Source organism: Neoarius graeffei, chromosome 11 (assembly GCF_027579695.1).
Source record: "Neoarius graeffei isolate fNeoGra1 chromosome 11, fNeoGra1.pri, whole genome shotgun sequence".
Classification (NCBI taxonomy): domain Eukaryota; kingdom Metazoa; phylum Chordata; class Actinopteri; order Siluriformes; family Ariidae; genus Neoarius; species Neoarius graeffei.
The window spans coordinates 69,493,845-69,511,774 of NC_083579.1; the positions used below are offsets into that span (position 1 = coordinate 69,493,845).

At 40.7% G+C, this 17,930-nt stretch overlaps 1 pseudogene; it reads right to left on the reverse strand.

Annotated features, from left to right (window-relative positions):
- Positions 1–1,172: 1,172 nt before the first annotated feature.
- Positions 1,173–17,209, reverse strand: LOC132893675 (b(0,+)-type amino acid transporter 1-like; annotated as a pseudogene).
- Between the last annotated feature and the right edge of the window lie 721 nt (positions 17,210–17,930).

Sequence of the window (17,930 nt, forward strand, 5' to 3'; positions counted from 1 at the left end):
GTCAGCTGGGATAGGCTCCAGCTTGCCCCCTGCGACCCTGCATGGGATAAGCGGTTACAGATAAAACAAAACAAACAACAAACTAACACCCAAAACCCCATTCAAGCTTAAATCTTTTTTTAAAAAGTACTTAAAAAGGATGTGAATCTATTTTCCTTTTATCAATACTTTTTTAAAAAAAACTCCTTTCTATCAGATATTTTCTGTCTTTTCTTTTTACACACATATACATATATATACACACACACACATATACATTATACATTATATATATATATATATATATATACACATTATATGTGTGTGTGTAATATATTATATATATATGTGTGTAATATATTATATATATATATATATATATATATATATATATATATATATATATATATATATATATATATATATATGTGTGTGTGTAATATATATATATATATATATATATATATATATATATATATATATATATATATATATATGTATGTATATGTATGTGTGTGTGTGTGTGTATGTATATATATATATATATATATATATATATATATATATATATATATATATACACACATATATATACATACATACTCACACACACACACAGGGATTTATTTATCCTTCATAAATGTAAAGAAATATAATTAGAATTAGAATTGTTTGCTAATTTCTAGTGGTACTGTAAGTCAACACAGCATGTTATGACATTTTATACATTACAGGCATTTAGCTCTTATCCAGAGTGATATACAGCATACCTGGAGCAGTTGGGGGTTAGGTGCCTTGCTCAAGGGTACTTCAGCCATTCCTGCTGGTCTCGGGAATCCAACCAGTAACCTTTTAATTCCAAAGCTGCTACTTTGAGCATTAGGCCATGGCTTCCCCATTCAGGGGCGGAGCCACGGGGTGGCCAGTGGTGGCCTAGGCCACCTTAAATTAATCTCTGGCCACCCCCAACACCACTTTGTCAGCAACTTTATTGCATAACTATGTATCATTAAATGGGGACCCCATTTAAACAAACTCACAAAAAGGCAAAATGTCCAACTGCTAAGACAAACTCGAAATTCTCAGCATAAAAAAATACAGTGGTAATAAAAATATAACAAATAGTTATAAGGGTCCAGTGCTGATCAGTACAAGATGGTGAAAAGCTCTGCTTTACAGTCTGAGGTGATGTTTTATACATCTTTGTCAGCTGGCGCCACCTCCAGGAAGAGCTGCAGCATCACTGTGAGTTTGTCCAACAGGCCTGGACACAATTTGAAGTGAATGAATGGAATATAAATTAAAGCTCCACTTAGGATGAAGAGGGTGACATACAGGTACTCAAGCTGAGGATTGTCACTGATGGGTGCTAGAACCAGGAACACAGCCATCAGCAGCACCAGGACAGGGATAAAAATGGGTACCTGAGAAAAATCCATTCATTTTTCTTCTGCTCAGGGGTAGACAGTAATAAAGTACATTTACTTGAGTACTGTACCTAAATACACTTTTTGAGTATCTGTACTTAATTTTTTTTTGTGGAAACTTATGACTTTACTGTGATGACCTGGCGACTTGTCCAGGGTGTACCCCGCCTTTCGCCCGTAGTCAGCTGGGATAGGCTCCAGCTTGCCTGCGACCCTGTAAAGCGGTTAGAGATAATGAGAATGAGACTTATGACTTTGACTTCACTACTTTAGAAAGACAAATATCGTATTTTTCACTCCACTACATTTCTGTCAAGGTCCTCGTTACTCATTACTATGAAGCAGCTTTGAAAATGGATTTTTTTTTTCCCTTTTCTTTTCTAAAACGTGATTTTTTATTTTTTTTTTGCATGTGACACTGAGACAGCCAATCAGTAATCACTAGGGTCATGTCACATCTATAGACTGTATAAAATCAAGCTCAATGATTTCCCAGTAGCATTATTTGAACAAGATCAGTTGCTGGCAGAATGGAAGGAGGTGGTTCTTCTGGAGAATGCATGCACTCATGGCCCATGAACCCATGTTTCAGTTTTCTGAAAGGATTAAAGACTCATTTCATTTTAAATGTTTGCTTTGTTTGCCGAAAACGAACCACATCACAGCCTCCAAAAACTCACCGTCCGGCCTGCGGAAGCATATTGAGGTCTGTGAACGTTTTATTCCAAGAGAAAGCTTGCAATGAAGTTGTCTGTGCTTTTAGAGCTAGCGATAACATTGCAATAGTTATGCAGTCTGGTTAGTCAAATGACTTTCTATGGATTTGCCCGCCAAGTTGCCATCGCCTTGTCCACGGCTAACGTTAACACATAGCTGGTTAACTTGGACACTGTTAGTTAGCATGTAAAAACAGCGTTATTCTAACATGAATAACGGTAACTTATCTGAAGTCCTTTCAGAAATATTTCAGCATAATCTTGCCAATTAAACAGAAGATAGAAATCTTTCTTTTCTCATAACATTAGCTACCCAATATGATTTTGAGTTTGAAAAGAGTTTGCTAGCATTTCAGGTGGAGTTTCACTGACTAGCTAGCTTAACGTTAAACCACCATGATGGCACAGCATACGTTCATTTTGTAAATCCAGTCGGTTGCTTCAGAGGCATTAGGTTTTGTTAGCGTTGTGACAATGATACAACAATGCATTGACCGAAAATGTACTTTTAATACTTAAGTATTTTTAAAAGAAAGCACTTCAGTACTTTAACTTAAGTAAAAATTTGACTGAACAACTTTCACTTGTATCGGAGTAACATTTGACCAGTGGGATCTGTACTTTGATTTAAGTCGTGAAGTTGGGTACCGTATTTTGTCCACCTCTGCTCTGCTTTTCCTTCATAAATATTAAACACTTTAACTCAAACAGTAGGAGAATCTATGTATCTTTGGTATTTTGTTAGAACATTTTCAACAGAAATACTTTTTAAACTAATAGTGTTTACACTAAAAAGTGCCAAAATTATTGAAACAAAGTAATATTTTATACAAAGTAAACTAAATTGTCATTCTGAAAAATATATTATTTTATATTTGCTCTCAGTCCTGCAGGAAATCTGTTGTTGCCTTTAGTCATGTCCTGTTTCCCTGAGATATAAATATGAGATTGCACATGTGAAAATCCTTTTGTAATCCATTGACATGAGAAACAGCAAAGAAAATTCAACACAAAAGCGACAGTCATTGACCTGCACAAATTAAGTTATGGATATATAAATACATGTGTTTAAAAAAAAATCCCACAAACACTTAGGACCATGACAAAATGGTTGAAAATAACACTTCTTGTATTAGTTAATCTTTTTATGTGTTCATTTTTACTCATTTTCATGACATTTAGCTATACTGTGCTAAAGTCTGAGGCATCCATTAATTATTTTATTAAAAATTTGGCTCAAATGTTTATTTTATCTCTTCAACATTGGAGTATCAGTGGAAAAGAGCAAAAATATGGATGGCCCACAAGATTATTAAAAAACATAATGGAGAAGGGATTTAAAAAAAAAAAAAGAAAATCAAACAAAACCCTAAGAATAAACTCCTTTATACTGACAGATAATATCCACAACTTGTTTATATTTGTTTCTGTATACTGTGTACATATTGTTTTTCTTTTAAAATAAAAATATCCTTGGGCACTGCCATCTTATGCTCTCTGAGGTTCAAATATCGCACTCAGGTGTCAGATTGTGACGTCAGTTACCCACCACATGACCCACCCAGGCTGAGACCGAGTGTATATTAGTGCATCTCAAACAATTAAAATATTGTGAAAAAGCTGAATATTTTCCATCAGTTATTTAAGAAAGTGAAAAGTTTAATATATTCGAGACTCATTACATGTAAACTAAAATGTTTCAAGCATTTTTCTATTTTGATAATGATGGCCTACAGCACAAAAAAACCATGTAGAACATGGTTATAAATACCCTGTATCTCTCGGTCTAGTTCAGTACACACGACTACAATCATGGGGAAGACTGCTGACTTGACAGTTGTCCAAAAGATGATCATCGACACCCTCCACAAGGAGGGTAAGCCACAGAAGGTCGTTGCTGAAAAGGCTGGCTGGAAAAGGTGCACAAGCAATAGGGAATAGCACAGCCTGGAGAGAATTGTCAAGAAAAGTCGATTCAAGAACTTGGGAGAGCTTCACAAGGAGTGGACTGAGGCTGGTGTTGTCTCATTCTCATTATCTCTAGCCGCTTTATCTTGTTCTACAGGGTCGCAGGCAAGCTGGAGCCTATCCCAGCTGACTACGGGCGAAAGGCAGGGTACACCCTGGACAAGTCACCAGGTCATCACAGGGCTAGGCTGGTGTTGTAATAGTTGACATCCTGCCACCTTGTGTTGGGTTTGTATATTACGCAATATACCCAGAATGCTGTTCAATTATTTTCTATCTCAATAAAGATGGCTGCTTACTCAGCATAAACTTGAACATGGTGACCCCGAAATTTGAACATTGCGGCCAATAGAAGGGGATAACTCAGTAAAAATGTGTGCGTAATGTTTTGCAAAGGGGTATGTAGACTCTATCGTGTCTTCGAGCCGAATATCCTGCTAGACATCTTCGGACGAGTCAACCATGGCACAGCACTACAAACCTCAGACCCAAGTCGACTGGAATTCCAGAAACGTTTATAGTCAATATCGCATGTGGCACAAAGAAGTCAAGCGAATTGTTAATGGCCCCCTCCATGAGGAATATGACGAAGTTAAGCTAAACCATGTATTTATATGGGCAGGTGCGCATGTTGAACGACTTGTTGAAGCCAAGTAAGCTGAAGACCCTGACTGTAAAATAACCACGGTGGAAGAGCTGCTCAAATGCCTTGATGAAATCCTCACACACTCGACACACTTTCACGAGGCCAGAGAGGACTTTTACAATGCAAAGCAGAACGTTGGTGAGAATACTACAGCATTTTACAGTCACATTATTGAACTGCACAAACAAGCTGACTTTTCTGTGGGCTCCGATTTTCTCATTGTTGACAAACTAATTCATGGCTGCACTAATGTTGAATGCAAACACAAGCTAATGGCTAAGGATAAAACAGTTACAGTAAAAACGTGCTTGGAGATGTTACGGCGATATGAGTCTGTGGATGTAACAATGCAGCGTTTCACTGAGACACCAGTGCATGCAACGTACTCGCATGATCCATCTCGGAGATCCCAGCAATGGGGAGGTAAGCCGAAAACGAAGCTCCCAGCAACCGATCCCCCTGCTGCCAAGCGTGAGTTCAAGCCTGCAACAGCTGACTCAAGCAGGGAATGCAGATGCTGTGGTGGACAAACTCATACTCGTGACAAATGCCCGGCTCAAGATGCTAAATGCAACTTCTGCAGAAAACCTGGTCACTTTGAAAAAGTGTGTAGGCTCAAAAGATCAGTCAAAACCACTAATGCATTTCATGCAGACACTGAAATAAGCGCAGATGAAGATGTATGTGACCAGTATGACATAGGTACTGTTAGACCCACTAATATCAGTGCACGTGAAGCTATGGCTGATGTCACTTTCCACACCATGACTGACCATTGCTTACAAGGAAAGGTCGATACTGGTGCAATGACAACATGTATGCCGATTTCATTTTTGCCTAAACTGAATATCATGGAGTCTTCCTTACTTTCAGCCAACATCCGACTGCGTAGTGTGACTGGAGCAAGTATACCAGTCTGTGGCAAAATCAAACCAAAAGTCACATGCAATGGCATCACCCGCAGTGTTGAAATTATCATTACAAACGTGGGTACAGAGCTCATACTTGGACTTGAGTTTTGCAAGCAATTCAAACTTGTCAAGATATCTGATGTGTGCATTCAGAGAAACATTAATGTTGAGGCTGTACATGTCACAGAGGAGTCAGACGTGGACTACGTATCCCTACAAAAGAAATGGCGACGGCACTTACCCCTGGGAAAAGAGACCGGTGATCCCCTGGAGGATTTGAAGCACATATTTCCAGAAATGTTCGATGGATCTGTCGGTTTGTTTGATGGCGAAGCAGAGTTGAAGTTGACACCAGGTGCTACACCTGTACAACTCCCCCCACGTGCGGTCCCAGTGAGTGTACTTCCCAGACTCAAGGATGAATTGGATCGTATGGAGGCAGAAGGAATCATACGTCCATGCCCAGAAACAACCAGCTGGGTTTACAACCTGGTGATAGTCGTCAAGAAGAATGGTGATATCCGGGTGTGCCTAGATCCCAAGAATTTAAACAAATGCTTAGTGCGTAACATTCATTACACTGCTTCATGGGAAAATGCTAAAAAAACATTCAAAAATGGAAAATACTTCTCAACCCTGGATGCCAAAAGTGGCTACTGGACACAGAAGCTGAGCCCAGAAAGTCAGCCATTGACCACTTTCAACACCCCATTCAAGAAATATTGTTTTGTTCGCTTACCATTCCACCTGTCTGTGTCATCAGAAATCTTCTGCACCCAAATGGACAAAGCTCTTGTTGGAATCCCAGGCACATTTCCTTGCGCTGACGATGTCAAAATTCAGGGCTCAACGGAACAGCGACATGACATCCACCTACTGGAGACAGTGAGCCGAGCTAAGGCTGCTGGGATTAAGTTCAACCCAGACAAGTGCCAGGTGAAAAAGACACAAATTGAGTACTTTGGCAGAATCATTTCACCAGATGGTGTGGAACCTTGTCCCAAAAAGGTGAAAGCCATTCTACAGCTGAGCACTCCAGAAAACAAACAGGAGCTACAGAGCTTCCTGGGGTCGGTCAACTTCATGTCTAACTTCATCCCAAATCTGGCCCAGAAAACTGTTAGCATGCGTGGTCTCCTGAAAAAAGATGTTAGATACACCTGGACTGCTAAAATGCAAACTGAGTTTGAGAGTGTTAAAGCAGGGATATCGCAAGCAATGAAGCTCACACACTTTGATCCTGCCAAGCAGGTGGTCATTGAGACAGATGCATCACTTAAAGGGCTTGGGGCAGTGCTCCTACAAGATGGACGCCCTGTGAAGTTCCTAAGCAAGTCACTGACAGCAACCGAGAGTGAGTATTCAAACATAGAAAGAGAACTCTTGGCAGTGCTTTTTGCATGTGAAAAGCTTCATGTGTATGTGTTTGGAAGATGTGTCGACATTCACACTGATCACAAACCACTGGAATCCATTTTCAGTAAGCCCATCAGTCTTGCTCCACCACGCCTACAAAGAATGCTTCTGAGACTCCGCACCTACGATGTTCATGTCAAATACGTTGGTGCAAAACATGTGCCTCTCGCTGACACGTTGTCCAGGCTGGTCAAACCAGGCTCAGACCCAACAATTCCAGGCTTGGATGTCAGCATCGCTCAGGTTCTCAAGATAAGGCACACCCACCTGGCAAACTTGCAAGAGGAAACTAAGGCCAAGTTTACATTAGACCGTATCTGTCTCGTTTTCTTCGCAGATGCACTGTCCGTTTACATTAAACCGCCTGGAAACGCCGGGAAACGGGAATCCGCCAGGGTCCATGTATTCAATCCAGATCGTGTCAGCTCCGGTGCTGTGTAAACATTGAGAATACGCGGATACGCTGTGCTGAGCTCTAGCTGGCATCATCATTGGACAACGTCACTGTGACATCCACCTTCCTGATTCGCTGGCGTTGGTCATGTGACGCGACTGCTGAAAAACGGCGCGGACTTCCGCCTTGTATCACCTTTCATTAAAGAGTATAAAAGTATGAAAAAATACTGCAAATACTGATGCAAATACTGCCCATTGTGTAGTTATGATTGTCTTTAGGCTTGCCATCCTTCCACTTGCAAGTGGTAAGTGATATGCGCTGGGATCACACACACAGCGGCTCAGTCCCGAATCACAGCTTGTGCACTACACTCGCGCGCTCTGTGAGCTGCGCAAGGCCGGAGTGCGCACCCTCCAGAGGGCACTCGCTGTTCAGGGCGGAGTGATTTGGAGCGCAGGATGCCTGCGGAGCCGAGCGTATCCGTGTATTGGTGTTGCTGTGTGCACGCAAATCGTGTATTGGTGTTGCTGTGTGCACACTAATCGTTTTAAAAACGTTAATCTGATGATCCGCTGATACGGTCTAATGTAAACATGGGCTAAGTGTGATCCTGTGCTCTCCAGATTAGGCCAACTGATCAGCAATGGGTGGCCTGAAAGTATGCAAGACGTCCCAGACACATTACAATGCTACTGGTGTTTCCGGGACGAGCTCTCATTCACGGATGGCCTCATAATGAAGGGTAGTTGAGTAATTGTCCCATCAACAATGAGAGCAGACACACTACAGCGCTTACATGATGGCCACCAAGGCATATCTGCCACGCTTCAGCGAGCCCGCCGCACAGTTTACTGGCCAAAAATGCAGGATGACATCACTGATCTTGTCAATAGTTGTAGTGAATGCCACATGCACGGTGCAAAGAAACCCCGCCCACCAGGGAGGCAAATATCCACGACTAGACCCATGGAGGTTCTAGGTTGTGACCTCATGGACTTCCAAGGCCAACCTATTCTTGTGTCCATTGATTATTTTTCTGGCTATGTTTTCATAGACCCACTATGAAGCAGCACCACCAGTGTCGTAACTGTCCGCTTGAATGACAACTTCAGGCGATTCGGTCTGGCTGAGAGGATCATATCTGACAATGGTCCATGCTTTCGGTCCGACCAGTTTCAGAAGTTCTGTGAGCTGTTTGAAATCCACCACACCACCTCCAGTCCTTACCACCACCAAAGCAATGGCAGAGTCGAACATGCAATCCAAACTGTGCGTAACATTCTCAAGAAGTGTAAGACTGATGCTGAAATCACACTAGCTATCCTGGCCTATCTTGACACCCCAATCAGTACAGACCTACCATCACCAGCTGAGTTATTCTTCAACAGATGGATAAACACTCGGCTTGGTCAGCCACTTGCCTCCACTCACCTCACTGAGGAGCAAAAGCGCAATCTCACAGACAGAAGAGCAGCCCATCTGAAACCTCAGCACGCCTCACAGGTACGCTATGCGCCACAGCAGCCTATCTGGTACACTGAGGACTGCACATCAGAGTGGAAAGCAGGCTACATAGACATTGCAGACAAACATCCAGACTCTTACTGGATCATCACAGAAACAAACAGTTGACTCAGGCGCAACTAGCATGATATCAAGGCTTGATATCCAGTCAGGCCACAACCAACCGCTCGTTCACCCCAGTATGCAGATCTCAGCTTCCCTGACAGTGGTGATGATGCCCCACCTGACACCACTAACAGTGAGGTGACCAACCCGGTCGCCACCGAGTCAACTTCTCACACAGCAACGCCTAATGACTGTCCTGTCAAAATATCAGTCCCCTCGAAGCCGGTGTCTCCAGAAAAACCATCACCGGTACCCAGGTGATCCGGACAGAAGACCACCTCTACAAAAGACCCCAGCTTTGTGTACACAGTGTACAAAGGCAGGTGCTGAGGACCTAACCTTATAGTAAGACATGTCCTGGGACCTCTATTTTACGTGTGTGTTGTTTACAATGTTTAAAAAAAAAATTCAGTACAAAAGTAGAATGTTCCACCTTGAATGTAACTAAATGGGAACAAAAGAAATACACATTACAAAAATAGTGTTCCACATTGGCTTTGGCTAACTGGGAATGATGTTGAAATATCCACAAGTGAGGTATTGTCCAACAGATTGTAAAATACATACAAGTTTTTCTTTCTATTTTCTTATATATTCTTATTATATTTGCATTGTTAAAAGTGCTCTAAAGGCACCACTTAAAAAGGGGCATGTTGTAATAGTTGATATCCTGCCACCTTGTGTTGGGTTTGTATATTACGCAATATACCCAAATTATTGCTCACTAAAATATTATCTTTATTCAGAGGCATCTGCACATTTTGATCTGTGTATATTATAAGTCATATTTTGTACTATTTAAGTGGACATAATAATAAATGCATTGCGCTTATAATGTCAGTGATGCTGTAAATGTTATATGTTATACCTGAAGAAGTTGACTGTTCCCTGGAAGTCTCCAGGAATGAGCATAATGAAAGCAATGATGGTGGTAAAGATGAGAGCTGGAGCAGGAGTGAGGCGTCACACATGGACCATGGACAGGATGCTCGGCTGAAAAAGCAACAAAATACAAAGGAAGAAACATCAGAGGATATAATATCTTAGGTCAGAGATTTGAAGTGTGCCTGATACACAAGCTCAAATCAGATGGTCATTAAGATGAAAAGATAATTGAAGTCCATCATACACCCTGATTCCAAAAAAGTTGGGACAAAGAACAAATTGTAAATAAAAATGGAATGCAATAATTTACAAATCTCAAAAACTGATATTGTATTCACAATAGAACATAGACAACATATCAAATGTTGAAAGTGAGACATTTTGAAATTCCTGCCAAATATTGGCTCATTTGAAATTTCATGACAGCAACACATCTCAAAAAAGTTGGGACAGGGGCAATAAGAGGCTGGAAAAATTAAAGGTACAAAAAAGGAACAGCTGGAGGACCAAATTGCAACTCATTAGGTCAATTGGCAATAGGTCATTAAAATGATTGGGTATAAAAAGAGCATCTTTGAGTGGCAGCGGCTCTCAGAAGTAAAGCTAGGAAGAGGATCACCAATCCCCCTAATTCTGCGCCGACAAATAGTGGAGCAATATCAGAAAGGAGTTCGACAGTGTAAAATTGCAAAGAGTTTGAACATATCATCATCTACAGTGCATAATATCATCAAAAGATTCAGAGAATCTGGAAGAATCTCTGTGCGTAAGGGTCAAGGCCGGAAAACCATACTGGGTGCCCGTGATCTTCGGGCCCTTAGACGGCACTCCATCACATAAAGGCATGCTTCTGTATTGGAAATCACAAAATGGGCTCAGGAATATTTCCAGAGAACATTATCTGTGAACACAATTCACCGTGCCATCTGCCGTTGCCAGCTAAAACTCTATAGTCCAAAGAAGCCGTATCTAAACATGATCCAGAAGCGCAGACGTCTTCTCGGGGCCAAGGCTCATTTAAAATGGACTGTAGCAAAGTGGAAAACTGTTCTGTGGTCAGACGAATCAAAATTTGAAGTTATTTATGGAAATCAGGGATGCCGTGTCATTCAGACTAAAGAGGAAAAGGACGACCCAAGTTGTTATCAGCGCTCAGTTCAGAAGTCTGCATCTCTGATGGTACGGGGTTGCATTAGTGCGTGTGGCATGGGCAGCTTACACATCTGGAAAGACACCATCAATGCTGAAAGGTATATCCAGGTTCTAGAGCAACATATGCTCCCATCCAGACGACGTCTCTTTCAGGGAAGACCTTGCATTTTCCAACATGACAATGCCAAACCACATACTGCATCAATTACAGCATCATGGCTGGTAGAAGAAGGGTCCGGGTACTGAACTGGCCAGCCTGCAGTCCAGATCTTTCACCCATAGAAAACATTTGGTGCATCATAAAACAGAAGATACGACGAAAAAGACCTAAGACAGTTGAGCAACTAGAATCCTACATTAGACAAGAATGGGTTAACATTCCTATCCCTAAACTTGAGCAACTTGTCTCCTCAGTCCCCAGACGTTTACAGACTGTTGTAAAGAGAAAAGGGGATGTCTCACAGTGGTAAAAATGGCCTTGTCCCAACTTTCTTGAGATGTGTTGTTGTCATGGGATTTAAAATCACCTAATTTTTCTCTTTAAATGATACATTTTCTCAGTTTAAACATTTGATATGTCATCTATGTTCTATTCTGAATAAAATATGGAATTTTGAAACTTCCACATCATTGCATTCCATTTTTATTTACAATTTGTACTTTGTCCCAACTTTTTTGGAATCGGGGTTGTAAAATAATAATAATAATGTTATTCTTGGTGGACAACCCTGATTCCAAAAATGTTGGGATGCTGTATAAAAAAATAAATAAGACAGAATGCTATGACTCAATTGAATATAATATAAAGACAAGATATTTAATGTTCAAACTGATAAACTTTTTTTTTGGCAAATATACACTCATTCTGAATTTGATTCCTACAACATGTTCCAAAAAAAGTCTGTATGGGGCAATAAAAGACTGGGAAAGTTGTGATATGATCAAATGTGTCGAGAAAATTCTAGGTAAACAGGTTAATTGGTTATTGGAAAGGCTCAGTTATTCACAAGCAAGGATGAGGCAAGGTTAACCACTTTGTGAAAAACTGTATGGGTAAATCGTCCAACAGTTTGAGAACAACATTTCTGAACATACAATCGCAAGGAATTTAGGGATTTCACCACCGACAATCCATAATACAGGATGTTTCAAAAAATTTGATATCATTTCACAATCTAATAACTTTGCCAATTCTCATTCAATTGACCTCAAATTTTAACAGCATGTGTGGAAACAGGTCAAAATTTTATCTCATCTCATCTCATTATCTCTAGCCGCTTTATCCTTCTACAGGGTCGCAGGCAAGCTGGAGCCTATCCCAGATGACTACGGGCGAAAGGCGGGGTTCACCCTGGACAAGTCGCCAGGTCATCACAGGGCTGACACATAGACACAGACAACCATTCACATTCACACCTATGGTCAATTTAGAGTCACCAGTTAACCTAACCTGCATGTCTTTGGACTGTGGGGGAAACCGGAGCACCCGGAGGAAACCCACGCGGACATGGGGAGAACATGCAAACTCCACACAGAAAGGCCCTCGCCGGCCACGGGGCTCGAACCCGGACCTTCTTGCTGTGAGGCGACAGCACTAACCACTACACCACCGTGCCGCCCTCAAAATTTTATGTTTAATGTTGTTTGCTTTTATCTTTTTAGGTATAGAAATGCCATTCACTGGAAAAGAAAAGGTGTTTTGTGTGTTCGAGTACGCTTGAACACAGTCGAACAAGACTGTGCAGCGTGCATTTATGAGAGAATTCTCTAAAAATGCATCAATTGCAATGCAGATTTGGACATGGCACAAAAAGTTCAAAGAGGAAGGCTGTGTGTGTGTCTGTGTCTCAGGTGGCGTGTATATGGTGGCACGGTGGTGTAGCGGTTAGCACGGTCGCCTCACAGCCAGAAGGTTCAAGCCCAGCTGCCGTCAGGGGCCTTTCTGTGTGGAGTTTGCATGTTGTCTGCGTGGGTTTCCTTTGGGTGCTCCGGTTTCCCCCACAGTCCAAAGACATGCAATAAGGTTAACATGGGGCGGCCTTGGGCTGAAGTGCCCTTGAGCAAGATACCTAACCCCTGACTGCTCCCCGGGCATTGTAGTGTGGCTGCCCACTGCCCTGGGTGTGTGTGTGTTCACTGCTTCAGATGGGTTAAATGCAGAGGATGAATCTCACTGTTCTTGAAGTGTGCATGTGACAAATAAAGGTTTCTTCTTTTCTCCATATTGAAAATTTGTGAAATTGTTCATGGAATCCACATACCTTTGAATTTCTCGTTCAGATTTTGAGGAATAAAGCTTATTCCTTTAATTAAGCCTGTTCAGTTTCATTTGCCTGAACTATGTAGTTTCTGGGATAGTTACATCTCAAATAATATCACATTTTTTTAAACACCCTGTATTATCCAAAGATTCAGAGAATCCAGAGAAATCTCTGCACATAAAAAACTTTATTTATTTATTGTAAATATGCACTCTTTCTGAATTTGATGCCTGGAACACATCCCCCCAAAAAAGTGTTACACTTTTGAATCAAATTCAAAATGAATGTCTATTTACAAAAGCAAGACACCTTATCAGTTTGAACATTATATATCTTGTCTTTGTACTGTATTCAATTGAATATAGGTCAAAAAGGATCTGCAAATCATAGCATTCTGGTTTTATTTGTTTTACACAGTATCCCAACTTTTTTGGAATCTGGGTTGTGTTTTTAAATGTATACTAAAGGTTTTACTTTTTAATTACTATATTACCCTCTCGGGCAGCTACAAAACAAATTCGTCCTCCACCGAAGAAAGATCCATTTAGTGTGCCAAAGGAAGATAATGCTGCTGTAATAGACATCATCCAGCCCCAGCTGCCCAACACCCTATTGCTGTTCTCAGATAAAAGATAATGATCTTTAGTGGGTCATTTTTTAAATAATAAATACATGAATTTTGTGCTGTTTCAGAAGTTTTACATGAATTAAATTCTGTGCGTGCAAACTGTAATGATTTACCTCCAAGTAACTGCTACGGCACTGGATGTTATCATCTCTCTAGGAGTCATGACAGCCAGATAACTGACATTAACCAGCAGGTAGAGAATCATTACCACTGGGATGGCAATCATTATTGCCCGGGGGAGATTTACCTTACACAAATGGATATAATTTAATATTCAGTACAATTATTTACTTATATTTATAAATCTCATAATCATTCATGCACTTCTAGAGGTCTCATCAACTTGGATTTCTGTTTCCTCTGGAGCATATCTGTGCTGAAGACTGTTTCAACCTTTAATATCATTGGCCTTTACTTTTTGACACCTGTATAGTGAATTGGTTTATAATCCTACTATCTGATATGGGTTGTATCAATTACTTGACTACTTGATTACTTGACTTGTATCGATTACTTGACTGTGAAAAGATGCCAACTAGTTGGGCAGTGAAAAAAAAACCAACAACAGCAAGACAGGTAATAAAGAAAGCAGTGATATTTACTTTGTTTGTCTGAAAATATTTCAGACTAGATGATGCCAATTATATAGTCAACCATTTGACGACACTGGGAAAGGTCGTTTTAATTTTTATTTTGCTTTAATGTCAGTTAACACTTGGCATGCAAAAGATCCCACTCAGCAAGTTTAGAGTCAAATCAGTAGTGAATGCCACCTCAAATAGACCACTCCAGACTCATTTTCAGGTGATACTGTGGCCAGAGTTGAATATCCCAGTGGGTGTTGTAAACATCACGTGGTTTCTACCTCATGTGATCTCAGAGAGTTATTCATTGCTGCTGCTACTACCTCAGCTTATTAGGGATTTGAATCTACATCCAGTTTCTTTCAAGCTGCTTTCTGACAGTATAAATGTATATTATAAAGAGTGCTATACAAATAAAATGGAATTGATATGAAATGAAATATTTTAACATTTTGTTGCGGATTGATTCATGTTTAGCAAAAACTGAGTATCCTAGATCAAATAGAGATATGAAAAGATTGAGAAAATGTACCATGTACACTACCGTTCAAAAGTTTGGGGTCACCCAGACAATTTTGTGTTTTCCATGAAAAGTCACACTTTTAGGGTGTATTCAGACCAGGATAGTTCGATAGTTCACTTGCTTTGGTCCGAACCAAATGTTTTTTTTATTTTTTCATTTTGGTGCGGTTCACTTTCACACTGTACATTTTAGTAAGCGGACCAAAATCTGTCAACAAAGCCACGCGCCCTGAGGTCGTTCAGCTATTGGTTAGAGATGACACGCGCACAAAGCGCTGTTCTGGGGCGCGTGTGAACCCCTTCTCCTTCATTTTCTCACTGAATACAGCAAACACGTCGGCATTTTTGTGTGTTCTCTCCAAAAGCTCAGATATGTGGACATCTGCCCATATATCCACAAGTGTACGCGTTTCTTCCTCGGCCCACGTTTGCCCCCTACTCATTTTTTGTACTCTGTAGTCTAGCCTACCACTGGTCTGAATGACTGAACGACTGTTGTAAGGTTCCCTTGACAACCGAAACAGTGTTTGCACTTTGCGGTGGAGTGTCAAGACTCTGTTTCCCATAATGCTCGACAAACGACGGAAGCTCCCGAGGTACAAAAAAGCAAAACTGTCGGATTAGGTCCGGTCTGCTTTCGCACCTCCAAAAGGTCCGCACCAGGGTTCCTTTGGTCTGGACCGAGTCCGACCTTGCAGCTCGGTCTCGGTCCGCTTGTTTGGTCCGGACCAGAGTTCGGTGGTTTGTATTCAGACCAACCCAAAAGGTCTGGACCAAGGGAAATTTGGTTCGTTTGGTCGTTTGGTCCGGACCAAACAACGTAGGTGTGAATACGCCCTTATTTACCACCATAAGTTGTAAAATGAATAGAAAATATAGTCAAGACATTTTTCTGGCCATTTTGAGCATTTAATCGACCCCACAAATGTGATGCTCCAGAAACTCAATCTGCTCAAAGGAAGGTCAGTTTTATAGCTTCTCTAAAGAGCTAAACTGTTTTCAGCTGTGCTAACATGATTGTACAAGGGTTTTCTAATCATCCATTAGCCTTCTGAGGCAATGAGCAAACACATTGTACCATTAGAACACTGGAGTGATAGTTGCTGGAAATGGGCCTCTATACACCTATGGAGATATTGCACCAAAAATCAGACATTTAGTAGAATTTAGCTAGAATAGTCATTTACCACATTAGCAATGTATAGAGTGTATTTCTGATTAGTTTAAAGTGATCTTCATTGAAAAGAACAGTGCTTTTCTTTCAAAATAAAAAAATTTCAAAGTGACCCCAAACTTTTGAACAGTAGTGTAAATATACTTTGTCAACTAAGTATATCAATGCAAAATCACACACAACTTACCTCTGGCTTTTTCACCTCCTCAAGTGCAAAGTTTAAATTGTACCATCCTGCGAAAGACCAGAGTCTCTGATACAGAGCCATTCCAATGGTACTGAGCCCCAAAATTGTGCCCTCAAAGGCAAAGATTTAAAAGGCTTCCCATGCCATTTTGGGCCATGGTAACTATTCCACCAATAACAATCACCATCAGACACACAACTTTGGCCACCAGGAAGATAATCTGAATGGCCATAGCAAAGCAAACATTCAAACTATTGATTGTAGCCACCACCAAAATGGACACCATTGCTACAGACTTCACCAGCACTGTAGGTGGAATGCAGCCTGGATAAAAAGGTGCCACAGCATACTGAGCTAAACTCAAGGCTACAGGCGCAAGACCTGCTGGATTTACTACAACTGTGAATGTGAATGCCACAAAGAATGCAGGTAAGGGTCCGTAGATTCCCAGGACATAGATGAATTCACCACCGGACTCTCTGAAGATGGTGCCGAGCTCTGCATAACTGAGCGCAGCAAACATAGTCACCAGGCCACACACAGGCCAGATGATCAAGCTCGCTCCAGGGCTTCCAACATTGGATATCACAAACTGAGGGGACATAAAGATCCCTGATCCTATTATAGTGCCTGCGACCAGAGATACCGCACTAATTAACCTTAACTTCCGCTTCAGCTCTTTGTGCTCGTTGCTTGTCATGTTGACGGGTGTGAGTGAAAATGAGCTTAACACGTCTTTCTGTAAAAGAAAAGATCAGGAGCATGGGCAATAACTATTAAGTACAAAGCATTTCTGATTAAATATTAATATTTATGACAGCTTGATACTGTGCAGAAGTCTTATGCCACCCTGCACAGACAGCCTTCTTCCTCTTTGAACTTTTTGTGCCATGTCCAAATCTGCATTGCAGTTGGTGCATTTTAAAATTTGAGGTCAATTGAATGAGAATTGGCAAAGTTATTAAATTGTGAAATGATATCAAATTTTTTGAAACCCCATATATATATATATATATATATATATATATATATATATATATATATATATATATATATATATATATATAAGCACCAGTCAAAAGTTTGGAAACACCTTCAAATTCAATGTTTTTTTTTTCCTACAGTGTAAATTAATACTGAAGTCAACCAGACTATGCAGCAACACGTAAGGAATCATTTAGTAAACTTTAAAATGTTAATCAAACCAAAATATGTTTTAGATTTTAGATTCTTCAAAGTACGCACCTTTTGCTTTGATTACAGCTTTGCACACTCTTGACATTCTCTCAATCAGCTTCATGAGGTAATCACTCGAAATGGTTTTCCAACAGTCTTGAAGGAGTTCCCAGAGGTGCTGAGCACTCGTTGGCTGCTTTGCCTTCACTCTGCGGTTCAACTCATCCCAAACTTTTTCGGACTGACTGACCTTCGTTTCTTAAAGTAATGAT